The sequence below is a fragment of the Rhinoderma darwinii genome, chromosome 3, assembly GCF_050947455.1.
Source record: "Rhinoderma darwinii isolate aRhiDar2 chromosome 3, aRhiDar2.hap1, whole genome shotgun sequence".
Classification (NCBI taxonomy): domain Eukaryota; kingdom Metazoa; phylum Chordata; class Amphibia; order Anura; family Rhinodermatidae; genus Rhinoderma; species Rhinoderma darwinii.
In genome coordinates, this window is record NC_134689.1 from 186,141,149 (window position 1) to 186,158,301 (window position 17,153).

Below are 17,153 nucleotides of genomic sequence, written 5' to 3' on the forward strand. Positions count from 1 at the left end.
ACAAAAGAATTCCATCATTAATCTCTCATGTAATTCTTACACGGACCATAAAAGATGAACTGCAGGCAATCACGAATCTCCAAAAGGCACTCGCTTGCCATGTATTGACAAAGCCATTATGCATAATGGTTTCATTTTATTCTTAAGTAATGCATACACAGATGCAGTCATAAATTAGACACATCTTTCCTCTAACTCAGCGACCAGATCCTGGCAGTACCTTCATCACACCTTATTTGCTTTATTATTTAAATAAAAATCGAGGCATGATTAATGATACACAGCACATCATCCTTTACACAGGGCTGATAGATATTGAAGTTATTGTTGACCAAGTGTGAAAAGTGAAACATTATACCTCTGTGCAGGAAGAATAATGAAATACAATGATTCATGGTACAATTAAAGATTGTTCTTGTTGTTCAGGCTTTTACTTACATTAGAGATATACAGGATTAGAAATAAGCATTACCAAGGTGTAGATTTGAATATGCAAATATAGATGGATTCCAATACATGAATTAAAGTGTACCTATCAGAATAATTGTAAAGTCTACTTATGTGTACATAGAAATCACAATCACTCCTGGGGGGGGTCCATCTGATGCGTTGTAAGAACTGTGACGTGTGCCTTTAGCCAAACAGATGTCAGCCCAGCAGTTTCCCCTCCACTCTCATAGAATGAAATCTTACAGACAGGGGCGTAGCTAAGGCTCATGGGCCCGGGTACAAGAATTCAGCTTGAGCCCCCCTACCCCTCCCCAACACCACCATCACCAGACCCCTGCGAGCGCTTATGCCCAGCCGCCTTGCCCAACAACCCTTATAGTATAATGCCCCCACACAGAATAATGCTCCCATAGCTGCCCCTACACAGTATAATGCCCCATACAGTATAATGCCTCCCCATAACTGCCCCATACCGTATAATGCTCCCCATATCAGCCCCCACAGTATAATGCCCCACATAGCTGTATAGTATAGTCCCCTATATCAGCCCCCATACAGTATAATGCCCCCATATCAGCCCCCCATACAGTATAATGCCCCCATATCAGCTCCCCATACAGTATAATGCCCCCCATATCAGCATAATGCCCCCCATATTAGCTCCCCATAGTTTAATGCCCCCATATCAGCTCCCCATACAGTATAATGCCCCCATACATCATAATGCCCCCATATCAGCCCCATACAGTATAATGCCCCCCATATCAGCACCCCATACAGTATAATTACCCCACATCAGCCCCCCCCATGCAGTATAATGCCCCCATCTTATCAGCCCCATGCAATATCAGCCCCCATGCAATATAATGCCTACCCCCACCATATCAGCCCTCATACAGTATAATTCCCCCATATCAGCCCCCCATGCAGTATAATGCCCCCATCTTATCAGCCCCATGCCATATCAGCCCCCCATGCAGTATAATGCCCACCCCCCCAGCCATATCAGCCCCCATACAGTATAATTCCCCCATATCAGTCCCCCATGCAGTATAATGCCCCCCATCTTATCAGCCCCATGCAATATAATGCCCACCCTCCCCGCCATATCAGCCCCCATACAGTATAATTCCCCCATATCAGCCCCCCATGCAGTATAATGCCCCCCGCCATATCAGACCCCGCCATATCAGCCCCCATAATGTAGAATGCCCCATATGTGCATAATAGAAAAATAACATAATGACTTACCTATCCCCGTTCCCACGCAGGGTGGAGGATCCTTTGCCTCCTCCGGTGTGTGCTATGAGTGACTCAGCGCAGACAGGCGCGATGATGTCGCTACATTGCGCCTGCCTGCGTCGAGCCGCTAAGGGCACAGTGAATGCTGGAGCAAAGAGACATCAGCTCCTTGCTCCAGCATTGAATGGTACCGAGACCTCGGTGAGTGACTCACGACTCCCCAGAGGTCTTCCCACGACCCCCCAGGGAGTATTGTGCAGTTTGCGGTGGAGAGAGGAGGGGGGCTGTAATTTAACGCCCCCCCCCCTCTCCACCGCAAACACAGACAGCACAATACAACACAATACATTACAAGACAACACAATACCACACAACACATTACAACAACACAACACATTACAAGACAACACAACACAATACATTACAAGGCAATACACTACATTACAATACAACACAACACAATACATTACAATACAGACTCTGCAGCTCACCTGGAGTCCTCCGCACCGGCTCTTCCACTGCACTGGCTGGAAGACGTGTCACGTGACGTCGCAGTCACATGGTACAGTAAGTGTAACATGTGACCGTAACCAGGAAGTGCCGGCTTCACAGCACATAAAATATATTTAACCAGCATGCTGTATGGCAACAGGGGCACCCTATAGCTACGCCACTGCTTACAGACACAGAGAGAGAAACTGCAGCTGCATATATATATATATATATATATATATATACATACACACACACAAACACACACACACACACACACACACACAGATACATATAGTACCAGTCAAAGTAGCCCCATGTTTGCTTTGATGGCAGCTTTGCACACTCTTGGCATTATCTCAATAAGCGGAATGGGGTAGTCACCTGCATCGGTTTTCAGTTAACAGGTATTCCTTGTGTAGAGTTAATTTGTTGCATTTCTTGCCTTCATAATGTGTTTGAGACCATCAGTTGTGTTGTGCAGAGGTAGGTTTGGTACACACTTCCATACAGTGTTTAACTAAGGACCACTCAACTAAGTAAAGAGAAACGGCAATCCATAATTATTTTAAGACATGAAGGTCAGTCAATCCGGAAAATTTAGGGAACTTTGAAGTGCATTTATGAAAAATATCAAATGCCATGATAAAACTGGCGCTCATGAGGACCGCCGCAGAAAAGGAAGACCAAGAGTTACCTCTTCTGCAGAGGATAAGTTTATTAGAGTTACCAGCCTCATAAATTGCAAATTAACAGCACCTCAGATTAGAGCCCACATAAATGCTTTACCGGGATCAAGTACCAGACACATCTCAGTCATATAACAATCAGGTCTTCATGGTCGAATTGCTGTAAAGAAGCCACTACTGAGGAACAACAGGAAGAAGAGAATTGCTTGAGAAACACAAAGAATCGACATTAGACCAGTGGAAATCTGTACTTTGGTCTGATAGATTTTTATTTTGTAAGATGCAGAAAAGGTGAGCGGATGATTTCTACATGTGTGGTTCCCCACCATGAAGAATGAAGAAGGAGATGTGACGGTGGGCGGCTGCTTTGCTGGTGACACTGTTGGTAAATAATTCAAAATACATACACACACACACACACACACACACACACCTGTGAAAAAGTATTTGCCCCTATTTTTTGCATATTTGGCAAACTTGAATGTTTAAGATTATCAAACTAGTTTCAATTTTAGAAGATAACCCGAGTAAACATAAAATGATTTTATTAAAATTATGAATTCATATATTGATGAGAAAATAATTTTCAGCCCTACCTGGCCCTATGTGAAAAAGTAATTGCCCCCTTAGATACTAAATAAACGAGTTAACCAAATTCAACTGACATTTAAATTTCATTAGCCATATTTAGACATGATTACTGCCAGACATGTTGAATCTAAACATCACTTAAATAGAACCGGTTTGGCAATGTGAAGCAGGCTAGAAGGTCACAAAAAGCAGCACATGAGGCCACGTTTTAAACAGATTTAAATACAGATGTGAAACAAAGTGATTGAAGACTACCAGTCTAGAAAGGGTTACAAAGCCATTGCCTAGGCTCTGGGACTCCAGCGAACCACAATGAGAGAGCCATTATTCAAATAATAAAATGAGAGACCACCTATCACACATATATTATGTGAAAGATAGACCACATTGGTGTACACCACCTGGGTAAGTATGTGAAGTAAGAGGAAAGGGAAAGGGGAAAGAAAGGGAAAGGGGAAAGTATGTGGTCTTAGTAATATATAACTTTTATTGATATAGTTAAAATGAGCAAAATGTGATGAAATACCGTCGGTGCAATTGGGTATGTGTGAGTGCAACAATTTTATATCACTGTAAATGTAACCACAATAAGGTAATTATAGTACTGCCATGCGGATTCAGGCAGTACTGTGTGTATAAGCTCCAGACAGTTAATCTCCCACAGTGGCGCTCCCTGGATATGGAGCGGCAATGTGGTGGACACCGTCTGGGGCTAGAATATGTTGAGATGGGACTGTTTGTATGCTGCAGCGGCGCCTCAGCAGGGATAGCTGAGGCAGCGGTGCAGAACAATCGTCCGAGTGAAAAGCTGTGGTCCGGACAAACCAGGCCCGCGCTGCGGCGCTCTGTCTGGGATGAGCAGGGTGACGGTGCGGCTGGCTCCGCCCGAATATTGGTGTGGGAAGCGAGATATTCTCGCAAGAATTAGCCCGGCCAGTAGTCCCTCGGACAAGTGAGCTACTGCAGCGGCGCTCCAATAGGCTAATGGGGCGGCGATGCAGGAGAGACGGTCCGATGGAGGGAACAGGGAGGCGTCCACAGACCGTGTTGCAGATGAGAGCTGAATTATGCTCTGCTGCTAGGGTGAGGCACAGCGAGGTTGCGTACCAGTCTCACGAGACCTCGCTAGTGCACTTGTAAGACAGCTGATAGCTTGTCCGGTGTGAGATGAGATAAGCTGCATACAGACTATTGTTGTACTGTATCGCTAGAGGCCATGGTATTGCACCTAGGATTTAAAAAAAAAAAAGTACTATGCACCCGACGTGCGTTTTGCCAGCATTCTGGCTTCTTCTAGAGCCATTATTCACAAATGTAGAAAACTTTGAACAGTTGGGAAACCGGCCTATTAAAAGAGATTCAAATACAGATGTGAAACAAAGTCATTGAAATCTACCAGCCTGGGAAAGGGTTACAAAGCCATTGCTAAGGCCCCATCACACGAACGTGAAAAACGTAAGTGTGCTGCGCATGGAAATCACGCGCAGCACACCTGATCCATTGATTTCAATGCGGCATGTGGTTCACACATGCCTGAGTTTTCACGCAAGAGTTCGCTGCATGAAACTCACTGCATGTCCTATATTGGTGCGTTTTCACGCACCTACGTGCCCATTGAAGTCTATGGGTGCATGAAAACCATGCACTGCACACTGATACAAATCCGTGTGCGGTGCGTGATTTGCACATCAAGTCGATTGAAAATAATAAAAAAAGATGTGCTTTGCGAGTGAGTGAATAATGCATGCCACTCGCAAAGCACACTGATGCATAACGCAACACACACACGGACGGACCAGATTCTCGCGCGTTTTTCACGCGCGTGAATCTGATACGCTTGTGTGAATGAGGCCTAATGCTCTGGTACTCCAGCGTACCACAGTGAGAGAAATTATCCACAAATGGAAAATACTTGGAAGAATGGTGAACCTCCCCAGGAATGGCCGGCCTGCCAAAATTTCACCAAGAGCGTATCGACGACTCATTCAAGAGGTCACAAAAAACCCAGACGAATATTTAAAGAACTACAGGCCTCACTTGCTTCAGTTAAGGTCAAAGTACATGATTCCACAATAAGCATGAAAGCACAAAAATGGAGTCTATGTGTAAAGGATCTGCCAGGCACAGCTTCTGTGTCTACGCCCATAGGTAATCAGTCTGCACCTGCTTCTATGTCTGTGAGACTGACTCCATCTTCCACCACTCAGGATGGCAGGCTTAGGAGTGGGAGAGCCTATCACAGCCTGGCCAGACGGAGCTAGCTCCCACCCTCTGTCTATTTATACCTGCCTTTCCTGTTCCTCCTTGCTTGTGATTCTTCTCGTTTGGTTTCCTGGCCCTGCTGCAGCTTCTTGTACTATTTGACCCTGCTTCATATTGACCCTGGCTTACTGACTACTCTCCTGCTCTGCGTTTAGTACTTCGTACACTCCTGGTTTTACTCGGCTTGTTCACTACTCTCCTGCTCTGCGTTTGGTACCTCGTACACTCCTGGTTTCACTCGGCTCGTTCACCACACCCGTGGGCAACTGCCCCATTTCCCTCAGCTTCTGTGTACCCTTGTCTGTTTGTCTGTCGTGCACTTATTGAGCGTAGGGACCGTCGCCCAGTTGTACCCAGTCGCCTAGGGCGGGTTGTTGCAAGTAGGCAGGGACTGAGTGGCGGGTAGATTAGGGCTCACTTGTCTGTTTCCCTACCCCCGTCATTACATAATCACAAGCCCATATACCTAGTCTACCCTGGTCCCACTACTATGGACCCCCTTGAGACCCTGACTCAGCAAATGCAGGGTCTCTCCCTACAGGTCCAGGCCCTGGCTCAGAGGGTCAACCAGCCTGATGCTACCATGGTAGTGCCCCTCACCTCACCTCTCAAACCCCACCTCAAGTTGCCTGACCGGTTCTCAGGGGACCGTAAAACTTTTCTCTCCTTTCGGGAAAGTTGTAGGCTCTATTTTCGCTTAAAGCCCCACTCCTCAGGTTCTGAGAGCCAGCGGGTGGGTATAATTATGTCCCGGCTCCAGGAAGGGCCCCAAGAATGGGCCTTCTCCTTGGCTCCTGACGCCCCTGAACTTTCCTCCGTTGATCTTTTCTTTTCTGCTCTCGGACTCATTTATGACGAGACTGACAAGACTGCCTTTGCCGAGAGTCAGCTGGTGACCTTACGTCAGGGTAAGAGACCTGTTGAGGAGTATTGTTCTGACTTTAGGAAGTGGTGCGTAGCTTCTCGTTGGAATGACCCTGCCTTAAGGTGCCAGTTTAGGTTGGGTCTGTCGAACGCTCTGAAAGACCTGCTAGTTAGCTATCCCTCTTCTGACTCCATAGACCAGGTTATGGCTTTAGCGGTACGACCTGACCGACGTCTCAGGGAACGACAACTTGAACGTTTTTGTGTTTTCTCCTCTGACTCCCCCATGATGCCTCCCGAGGTTCCGTTGCTTCGTTCTTCCACGGAAGACTCGGAGGTATCTATGCAACTCGGGGCCTCCGTGTCCCCCCAACAACGTAGAGAGTTCCGCAGGAAGAATGGTCTCTGCTTCTATTGTGGGGATGACAAGCATCAAGTGAACACCTGTCCTAGGCGTAAGAATAAACAGCCGCAAAGTCTTCCGCGCCTAAGTGATCATCGGGGAGGTCACTTGGGCGCACAGGTATTTCCCGTAAATATGAAACGTAATAAAATCTTGCTTCCCTTTCAGGTCTCTTTTGGTGGTAGGTCTGCTACCGGCAGTGCCTTCGTGGATTCAGGGTCTTCTGCTAATATCATGTCTGTGGAATTTGCTATGTCTCTAGCTATGCCTTTGATTGATTTGCCTAAACCTGTTCCGGTAGTGGGTATCGACTCCACTCCCCTTGCTAATGGTTATTTTACACAGCATACACCTGTTTTTGAACTCCTTGTTTGCTCCATGCATTTGGAGCAGTGCTCTGTACTGTTGATGCAGGGATTATCGTCTGATCTGGTTTTAGGCCTTCCCTGGTTGCAGTTGCATAATCCCACGTTTGTCTGGAATACTGGGGATCTTACCAAATGGGGTAATGAATGCTTGACGTCATGTTTTTCTGTTAATTCTATTTCTCCCCCTGAGGAGGTGAACACGCTACCTGAGTTTGTTCAGGACTTCGATGATGTTTTCTCTAAGGAGGCCTCCGAAGTGTTACCTCCTCATAGAGAATACGATTGCGCTATCGATTTGGTACCAGGAGCTAAACTCCCTAAGGGTAGGATATTTAATCTTTCTTGTCCCGAACGTGAAGCCATGAGAGAATATATCCAGGAATGCCTGGCCAAGGGTTACATTCGCCCCTCTACTTCTCCGGTAGGTGCTGACTTCTTCTTCGTAGGGAAGAAGGATGGTGGTCTTAGGCCGTGCATCGACTACCGGAACTTGAATGAGGTCACTGTAAGGAACCAGTATCCCCTTCCTTTCATTCCTGATCTCTTTAATCAGGTTCAGGCTCACTTGTCTGTTTCCCTACCCCCGTCATTACACTATGGGAGAATTGCAAGGCACAAACTACTGCTGACTAAAAAGACCACAAAGGCTCGTCTCGCATTTGCTGAAAAATCTAGATGACCCCCAAGACTTTTGGGATAATATGCTGTGAAATGGTAAATCAATGGTGAAACATTTTGTAAGACATGGGTCTCATTATACCTGGTGCGAAGCTAACTCCGCATTCCACCAAGAGAACACCATACCAACAATCAAACACGGTGGTGGTAGTGTGAAGGTCTAGTGATGCTTCTCTTCTGTGGGCCCTGTTCAGTCATAATTGATGGAACCATGAGTTCTGTTCTCTAGCAGAAAATCCTGAAGGAGAATGTCCACCTGTCAGTTTGTGACCTTAAGCTAAAGCGCAGTTGCGTTATGCAGCAGGACAATGATCCGAAGATTACAAGCAAGTCCACCTCAGAATGACTCAAAAGAAACAAAATTTATGTTTTGGAATGGTCGAGTCAAAGTCCTGACTTGAATCTCATTGAGATGCTGTGGTAAGACCTTAAATGGGCAATCTATGCTCAAAAACCCTCCAATGTAGCCGAATTATAACAATACCGCAAAGAAGAGTGGGCCAAAATTTCTCCATAGCGATATAAAAGATCGCAAGTCACTGGAAACATTCGGTTGGAGTTTTTACGGCCAAGGGTGGAACAACCATTTATTAGGTTTACAGGGCAATTAATTTTTTACATGGGTAATAGAGGTTTTGAATAAATCTTTAGCCTTAATAAATTTAATTTTTCTTTAAAAATCTGCATTTGGTGTTTACGCGTGTTGTCTTTATCTTATATTAAAATTAGTTGGATGATCTGAAACATTTAAATGTGACAAATTAGCAAAAATAGGAGAAATCGATTAAGGGGCAAGTATTTTTTCACACCACTGTAAATATTACACCCATAGGTTGTGATACACCAGTATAAAACCAAAGTATGCAAATTGAAATGCCCCAAAATTATTAAGAGGTACTCGTTTGGGGCAGTCCTAAAGACAGAAAATTAAACCTACGCCTGCTCTAAGCAGGTGTAGATTTGCACTACATTTTCTGTCTTTAGAAATCATGAATATGTTGGAATAGTTCTGGCCCTACCCCCTCATGATTAATCACGTTGACGTTTCATGGAAATTTAGAAAAATGTTTGTCTTTTTTTTTTTTACGGCAGAAAAATGGCATAAAACAGATAAATTCCTACTAAAAGTTCAGTAAAGCAATATAATGACATTTTAAAATAATGAGATAACAAATAGGTAATGATGGAGTTGAGAAATATATACTGTACGTTCATTGGAAAACCAAAGCAGTAAGAGATAAAGATAAGTGTGGTTTGAGTACTGTCAAGTCTCCTTGTTCCTTCTCTGCTCTCAGCTCAAAGCTAATTCAGTTAAATAATCTGAGGCAGATGGCTTATAAGGAATGTGCAGCCTGACAAGCGCAATTTAAACGACTCTATTTGTTATTCATTGTATCCCTAATCATTTTACTGTCAGACATAACTGGCATGTTTAGCTCACAGCTGACTATAAAAAAAAGAGGGGTAAAGAAGAAAGCAGCTTTCCAGCAGTCACATTGTACTATTTCCAATTTCAACCTGCATTATTAAAGGGGTATTCCCTAAGTTATAAATTATACCTATCCTTGGAATAGGGGATAATTTTGTCATCGCTGGGGGTCCCACCACTGGTACCCCAAACCTTTAGTGAGAACGGGGTTCCCGATGTAAAGGATCTGCCAGACACAGCTTCTGTGTCGACGCCCGTGGTTAATCAGTCTGCATCTGCTTCTAGGTCTGATAGTGACTCGATCTGCTACCACTCAGGTTGGTAGGCTGAGGAGTGAGAGAACTTATCACAGCCTGGCCAGACGGTTCTAGCTCCCGCCCTCGGTCTATGTATACCTTCATTTGCTTCTTGTCTTTGCCTGTGATTCTATCTTGTTTCCTGGCTCTGCTGTTCCAGCCATTACTATTGACCTCTGCTTCATTTTGACCCTGGCTTTACGGACTACGCTCCTGCTCTGCGTTTGGTACCTCGTACACTCCTGGTTTGACTCGGCTCGTTCACTACTCTTGTTGCTCACGGTGTTGCCGTGGGAAACTGCCCCACCTCCCTTAGCTTCTGTGTACCCTTGTCTGTTTGTCTGTCGTGCACGTATTAAGCGTAGGGACCGTCGCCCAGTTGTACGCCGTCGCCTAGGATGTGTCGGGCAAGTAGGCAGGGACTGAGTGGCGGGTAGATTAGGGCTCACCTGTCTGTCTCCCTACCCCGTCATTACACCCGAACCTCCAGATCCTCGTCACTGCACTCCCCACAGTGAGGAGGTGCTTGAATGTAGGAGCGGTTGAGCATGCACCCGCCGCTCCATTCACTATCGTTTCCATGACATTAAATGGAGCGGCAGCGCGCATGCTCCATCACCATGCAATTCAGTGTCCTCCTTACTGTGATCGAGCAGTGAGGAGGACTTGGAGGTTTGGCACCCCAGTTCTCACAATCGATCGGGCCCCCAGCGATGAGAAAATGATCACCTATCCTATGGATAGGTGATAATTTATGATTTTGAGAATACCCCATTAATCAAATTTTTTAAAACAAAAATTGGGCAGAGAACCTCTTAAAAGGAGTTATTTGAGACTTGTATATTGATTACCTATCCTTAGGATAGGTCAACAATATCAGAACAGTGGGGGTTCGACTCCAGACATCCCAGCTGATCAGCTGACTGAAGGGGCCACAGCTACAAATGCCAAGCCCTCTTCAATGTTTACACGGCACCGTACACATCCGTAACGGCTGTGCCTGGGATTGCAGCTCAGTCCTGTCCACTTGAATGGGACCGGAACGGCAATCCCATGCACAGCCGTTACAGAAATGTATGGCGCTATGCCTGTTAACTGTGAATAGGCCACAACAATGAACACCAAGGACCCATCAATCAACCGATCAGTTGGGAGGCCTGGAGTACGACCACCATCTATATAATATTGATGTCCTATCCTAAGTATGGGCCATCAATATAAAAGTCGCTGAGAACTGCTTTAAGATGTGCAATTTGAAATATAAAAAGAACTTTCTTACTAAGTGCAATATTATGCTCAAGCATTCCCATCAAATATCTGTATTAGATATATAATCTTTTAAGTAGACGCAACCATTTTCTCTGCGTATATTAATATATATGCAAATAGCATGAGTGTTTTCTGCCATACCTGGTGTTCAAGGATAAAATGTTTATTATTCACATGGGAGACTAGCTATCAAGCATTACGGAAATCAATCTCTTAAACCGGAGTTCAAAATAGTCATGCTTTTCAGTCCAAAGTGATGTCATGATGTTCCACCCGCATCCCATTTCAGCTGCCCCGCTATTTTATGTTCTCTTCATAGTGAGGGGCGTATAACTGGTATGCAAATCTGCCAGTACAGTACAGTGTAGAACTTCCTGCCCACACTTCCAAGCATGCTTTGTGGCTCCATGAGGAAGACATAGAATAATAAACCAATAGGCTGGTTCTCACAATATATACACACACACATACATATCTCAAATAGAGAGAAAGCGAAGCAGCACTCAAAATCAAATAGGATTATTCATCCAATATCCAATACAACGTTTCACCATCTCTATGAAGGCATTTTCAAGCAAACTCTTCTTAGTACTGCTCTCATGTAATCCTTGACGTAGCTGCTTGCATCTCTCTTTCTGCTTTGTTAAAGTTATTTTTAGTTTCAGGAAGCCATTTCATGAAATTACGTGGTTCTACAGCAATACGCAATGAGTGGCAAAAACGCATTTTGATCGCAATCTGAGAACCCGGATTAGCTCTTACATCCAGGTTTTTAGTTATTATTGAGATAAAGTACTTGCAGGAAACATTAGACAGCATTGGGCAAAGTGCACATGGAGTCAGTGAAATGCAAGGATATCGCAGGCAATAGAAAAATGATAGAAAAGCAGATTATAAGAGTAAATACACTGGAGAGAAAGGGCAAGGCATGTATGAAATGCAAGAACGTTGGCTTGCCAAAATGGAAAATACTGTACCAAAGCAGACAGAGAGACACAAGCACCTACTGCAAGGATTACATGAGAGCAGTACTAAGAAGAGAACTTACATGTATCCCAGGAGCCATGAACTGGCTGTTTGCCGAGTCTAACAGGATATGAGTACAAGGAGCTTTAGCAGAGAGACGCCTCCCCTCCACGTCTTGCAGTCCATCTACTCTTGTCTGTAGAGATGGAATTTGAAAACAGGGCTGGACAGGAGATTACAGGAAGCTAGTGGTAGTAACTTCACATAGAGTTTGCATGGATAAAACAAAATTTTAGCAGTAAATAAATTGCAAAATTGATATATGTATATTAGGTATAGTACTAGATTAGCATAAATTGTTTGAAAAGTTAGTGTCCATTTAAAGCTTAATTCCACCACACAAATAGACTTTACCACTCTAACAAAAACCTTCTCAAAATAAGAGTATGGATCTTCCTGTTTTGGGTAACTTTGGGGTCCTAACTACTGTATCCACTGATCATACTTGAAAAACTTGCCTGGGATTACTTCGGATTTTCAAATATTAAACTTTGTCAAACAGGATTTTTGTATGCTATAACGACAGTAAATTTACAAAATGTCCTGTTCATGGTTTTCATGACTACTTTGTTCAATATTAATCCCATGATAAAAACCTGATTTTACGGATTTCATTGTTATTATGATTTTTCAGTGATTTTGATCATTAACCCCTTCCCACTGCAACCACATTAGACCTTCCTGACAAGGCCTCATTTTTCAAATCTGACGTGTTACTGTATGTGATAATAACTTTGGAATGCTTTCACCTATCCAAGCAATTCTGAGAATGTTTTCTCGTGACACATTGGACTTAACGTTACTGGTAAAATTTGGTCAAAATATTTAGTATTTAATTGTGAAAAACACCAAAATTTTGTGAAAAATTGCAAAAATTTGTATTTTTTCTAAATTTATATGTATCTGCTTGTAAGACAGATAGTTATAATACACAAAATAGTTACTAACTAACATCCCCCATATGTCTACTTTAGATTGGCATAGTTTTTTGAACATCCTTTTATTTTTCTAGGACGGTACAAGACTTAAAACTTCAAAAGGCTATTTTTACAGGGGCCAGTTCAGGTGTGAAGTTGCTTTGAGGGGCCCATACAATAAAACCCCCCATAAATCACACCATTTTAAAAACTGCACCCCTCAAAGTATTTAAAACAGCATTTAGAATGTTTCTTAACCCTTTAGGCGTTTCACAAGGATTAATGCAAAGTAGAGGTGAAATTTACGAATTTAATTTCTTTTGCAGAAATTAATTTTTAATCCATTTTTATTCAGTAGCACAGAAGGTTTTACCAGAGAAACGCAACTCAATATTTATTGCCCAGATTCTGCAGTTTTTAGAAATATCCCACATGTGGCCCTAGTGTGCTAATGGACTGAAACACCGACCTCAGAAGCAAAGGAGCACCTAGTGGAGTTTGGGGACCTCTTTTTATTAGAATATATTTTCGGCACCATGTCAGTTTTGAAGAGGTCTTGTGGTGCCAGAATAACGGAAACCCCCCAAAAGTGACCCCATTTTGTAAACTTCCCCCCAGCAAGGAATTCATCTAGGGGTGTAGTGAGCATTTTGACTCCACATGTGTTTCATAGATTTTATTAAAATTTGGAAGTGAAAATTAATAAAATTTTTATTTTTTCCAGTAAGATGTTGTTTTAGCTAAAAAAACACAACAATTTCTATGAGGAATAAAAAAGAAAAAGCCCCCCCAATATTTGTAAAGCAACTTCTCAGGAGTCCGTAAATACCCCATATGTGGTCATAAACTGATGTTTGTCTATAGACAAGGAGAAAAAAAACACCCGGCGCACATCGTGCATCATCTCTTGTTTAAAGTGACAAAGGGTCGGGAGTAAGCGGTTGTGCTTACCTTGTGGTGTTGTGCTAGGAGCACAACACCCAGAAGTGCCTGTATGGTCTCAAAGGACTGCAGCTGGTAAATCCGTGCAGGGGCTGTCAGGGCTCCCTCAGTAGATCGAGATAAATGGAGAAAAAAAGGGGATAAAATTCTCCAGCGCTGTCCAAATGTTGTGGAATTGAAGGATTCAATCCAAGGAAAGAAGTTTAAATAAGATATATATTTAATGGATAAGAATGCTACGTATTACGAGATCGGACCGATCTCTTCATCAGGCAAAGAAACATACATGTTGCTGGAGGACCCAGCAGGATTTAAATAGCTTAAAAATACTGCCAAAAAGAACGTTGCTGGGGTCCAAGGTTAAAAAAAAACCAAAAAAAAACCTTTAATAACAATGCAATTGAATACATAACCACAATTGATGATTACCATAGAGACTGTACACATGAACTTTATTACTATTCTGCTGTGTATGTGGCTCAGTGTAGGAGAAACATGAGAGAGCTTTTGCCGTTGTGCTCGTGGAACCAAAAATTCCACCAGCATTACGGTCATTGACATTTCTAACCGTGTGATCAAAGGTTAAAACTTAAACTTTAAATCACAAAAGGAGGGGAGAATAATCTCTTGGTCCAGATGAAAAGGAAAGCCCACCTTAGGAAGAAAACGCGGTAAGGTCTTCAAGATGACTCTATCATCTAATAGTAGGGAATATGTGGGAAAGGCAGAAAGGGCCTGTATCTCACTTACCCTACGGGCCGACGTAATGGCTAACAAGAACGTCATTTTGAGTGTCAGCATCTTTAGGGTTATAGGGTCTAGTGGTTCGAACGGTGAGTTTGATAGCCTGGAGAACAATATTTAAGTCCCATGGAGGAACTGAGGATCAAATCTGGGGTGTAAGCCTAGAGGAGGCTGCCAGGAATCTCCTAACCCAGGGGTGTTCCACCAATTTGAAATAAAAAAAGGAACTTAATTCGGATATCTGAACCTTTAAGATGTTAGGCTTGAGGTTCTTATTTAATCCTGCCTGGAGAAAATCTAATATCAAAGGGATATCTGGTTTGATTTGAGGATTAATGTCTATACCTGCAAAATTTGTAAATGCTTTCCAGGCTCTTAGATATATTTCTGAGGTAACCTGTTTCCTGCTTGCTAGCAGAGTGGAAATGACAGACTCTGAGACCCTTCTCTGTCTAAGGATTACCCTTTCAGTCTCCAGGCTGTCAGATGAAGCTTTTGAATTTTGGGGTGCATTACTGGGCACTGGTATAGGAGATCTGGTATGGTCGAGAGAATTCAAGGCTGGTCTGAGTAGATTCCCCTTAACCATGTGAACCATGGTCTCTTTGGCCAGAAGGGGGCTATTAAAATTATTGAAGCCGTGTCTTCCCTGATTTTTTTTATCACCCTTGGGAGAAGACATAGGGGGGGAAGGAATAACCCCTCTCTTGACTCCAACACTGGGAAAATGCATCTATAGCTGTTGGGTAGTATGAGGGATTTCAGGGAGAAGAATCTCCTGACCTTCCTATTTTTTCGGTACGCAAAATGTCTATTGAGGGAACCCCCCATTTGTAAACAATCTTCTGAAATATCTCTGCATTCAGAGACCATTCTGAATGGCGTAACCATTTTTGGCTTAGGATGTCTGCCACCTGGTCGTCCCTTCCCTTCAGGTGGACAGCTGAGATGGTCAGTAGGTGGCACTCTGCCAGAAAAACATATCTGGAAAGATAAATCCATCAGTGGAAACTATCTTGTCCCCACTGATGATTTATATGAGCCCCTGTTGTCGTGTTGTCTGAATATATTTTTTAATTCTGACCTGAAATTGCTGGTATAGAGTTTTTCATAGACTGAAAAACTGCTGCCACTTCCCTGAAGTTAGAGGATCTCTGTGTGGCCTGGTGGTTCCACTGTCCATGGAGAAAAGTGGAGTCACAATGAGCTCCCCAACCCCAAGGACTCGCATCCGTAGTTATATTGAGAGTATGGGGTGGTTATCCATGGAATGCCCCTCTTGAGTTTCTGCCTGTTCAACCACCATCTGAGAGACAGCCTGGCTGTGGATGAAATGTGAAGGAATTGATCTAGGGAGAGATTGCTCTTTTCCCACTGATCTAGAATGTCCCATTGTATAGCCCTGGATCTGAACTGAGCCCACAATACAGCTGGGATGCATGACGTCATGAGGCCCAGAACTGACATAGCTTTCCTGAAAGAAGTTATATGGGTTAAATAGAGCTCCGAGACTCTGTCTATCAGGGGATTGATCTTCCCTTTTGGAAGGAAAGACATCTGCCTGGAGGAGTCTAGAAGAATCCCTGGGACACATCTGTTTGAGGGAATCAAATTAGATTTTTTGCAGATTGATGTTCCATCCTAAGTTTGTTCAGATAGAACAAATTATTTATATCTGTTGAATCACAGTCTGAGTTGTTTCTGCCATTATTAGGAAATTGTCCAGGTAGGGAATCAGGAGGATGTCCCTCATCCAGATATAGGATGTAATTTCCGCTTTTCATTTTGAAAACACCCTAGGGGCTTGTGAAATGCCAAAGGGGAGGACTCTGTACTGTAGGTGAAACAAAGAACTGTTGAGAGTCACTGCTTCGCCTTAGATATTTCTGGTGAGGACTGCATATTGGTACATGATAATATGCATCCTCCAGATCTAGTGATGCCATCACACAGTCTTTGCAGAGGAGATTTATGGTTGATGGAATGCTATCCATGCAATTTTTTTTTAGGTCAAATAAGAATTCAGTTATTTTAGAATTATTATGACTCTGTATTTCCCTTCTGGCTTCTTCATCAGAAAAACGATTGGAATAATAGCCTTGGCCTGTTTCTTCACTTGGGACTTGAATTAGAACCCCCTTTTTTATATAAGTGACAGAATTTCTGACTTTAATGCTTTCAGTTTTTCAGAATTTTTTAGAGTCTTTGTGGTAAAGAATCTGTCTGGGGAAGAGATTTGAATTCTAGAACATACCCTGTTTTTATAATTCCTAGAATCCACCGATTTGTTGAAATGTTTTCCTAATTATTGAGAAATAGGGATAGACAACCCCCAGCATGGATCTTCTGGCATCATTGTTGGTGGTCTCTGTTTTTGGGGTCGTTTTGAGGCCTGAAAAGTAGGAAACTTTGGGGTTTTAAACTCTTATCCCCTAGAGTTATGTATTTTATTAAACCTTTTGGGATGAAAGGAATCCATTGGTTTTCTTTG

At 43.2% G+C, this 17,153-nt stretch overlaps 1 protein-coding gene across 1 annotated transcript in view; it reads right to left on the reverse strand.

Annotated features, from left to right (window-relative positions):
* LOC142747933 (tetraspanin-12-like) overlaps positions 1 to 17,153 on the reverse strand; it is an 84,581-nt gene that overhangs the window by 20,699 nt on the left and 46,729 nt on the right. The gene's annotated exons all lie outside the window — the stretch shown is intronic.